Source organism: Macrotis lagotis, chromosome X (assembly GCF_037893015.1).
Source record: "Macrotis lagotis isolate mMagLag1 chromosome X, bilby.v1.9.chrom.fasta, whole genome shotgun sequence".
Lineage (NCBI taxonomy): Eukaryota > Metazoa > Chordata > Mammalia > Peramelemorphia > Peramelidae > Macrotis > Macrotis lagotis.
In genome coordinates this window covers 265,967,151-265,968,401 of record NC_133666.1, presented here as the reverse complement: position 1 = coordinate 265,968,401, position 1,251 = coordinate 265,967,151, and the positions used below count along the sequence as shown (strand labels likewise).

Here is a 1,251-nt window from a genome sequence, read left to right as displayed (position 1 = left end):
TATTAATTGCTAAATCCGGTGGTCTTTTCTCTGTTCTCATTCTTCCTTAACTGTCTTATTTGCCATTCTTGGACACTTGCCTCCTCTTGGATGCTCTCTCTTCCCCAGGTGGAGTGTCATCCTTCCTGATAATCTCAATAGAACCTTTGAATTCAGAGATCATGCAGATAGATGATTCCAATAATTCTACATATTTGGCCCTCATCTTGCTCCTCTGCTCTAGCTATATATTGCCAACTAATGTTTTCTCCTGCATTCCTATCACTTCAGCCCTGGAATTCTTAATTCAAAGATTACCTCTAGGCAGTTTGAATGGCGGTGTGCCAGAGCAGGAGGCGGCGGCAGCTCTGCCCGGTGTGTGTCTGTCCGTCCTCTGCCCGAGCGTGTGCCGCACAGCTTCACGCACAACTCAAAGTGGCTGGCGGGAAGGCTGGGAAGGACTCGGGAAAGGCCAAGACAAAGGCGGTTTCCCGCTCACAGAGGGTGGGCTTGCAGTTCCCAGTGGGCCGCATCCACCGCCACCTGAAGTCGGACAACGAGCCACGGGCGCGTGGGGACCACCGTGGCCGTCTGCAGTGCGGCCATCCTGGAGGACCTGACGGCAGAGGTGCTGGAGCTGGCGGGAAACGCATCCAAAGACTGGAAGGTGAAGGGCATCACCCCGTGCCACTTGCAGCTGGCCATCCGCGGCGAGGAATTGGACCTCTTATCAAGGCAACCATTGCGGGTGGTGGCGTGATTCCACACATCCATAAATCTCTGATTGGAAAGAAAGGATAACAGAAGACTGTTCAAAGGATGTCTGGATTCCATGTTCTCTCACTACTCTAAATACTCTTTTTTTTTTTTTTTGCAAGGCAAACGGGGTTAAGTGGCTTGCCCAAGGCCACACAGCTAGGTAATTATTAAGTGTCTGAGACCAGATTTGAACCCAGGTGCTCCTGACTCCAGGGCTGGTGCTTTGTCCACTGCGCCACTTAGCAGCCCCTCAACATTCATTTCATATAAGACTTTTTTTTATGTTTTTGCAAGGCAAACGGGGTTAAGTTAGACATTATGTTAGATATGAGGGATAAAAAGGCAAAAATAAAAGGTTCTTGCCTTCAAGGAGTTAACAGATTTTATAATATATATCATAAATTCAGTTAAGGAAAAATGCATATAAATGCAAAATAATGGGAAGAAGGGAGGAGTAGAGTCTTGCCACTCAAGAATTCAGATAATATAAGGGTTTTAAAGAAGCCAAAAGAC

The 1,251-nt window shown here is 47.5% G+C and overlaps 1 pseudogene; it reads left to right on the top strand.

Moving 5' to 3' along the window:
- Positions 1-312: 312 nt before the first annotated feature.
- Positions 313-780, top strand: LOC141499021 (histone H2A.Z pseudogene; annotated as a pseudogene).
- The last annotated feature ends 471 nt before the right edge of the window (positions 781-1,251 follow it).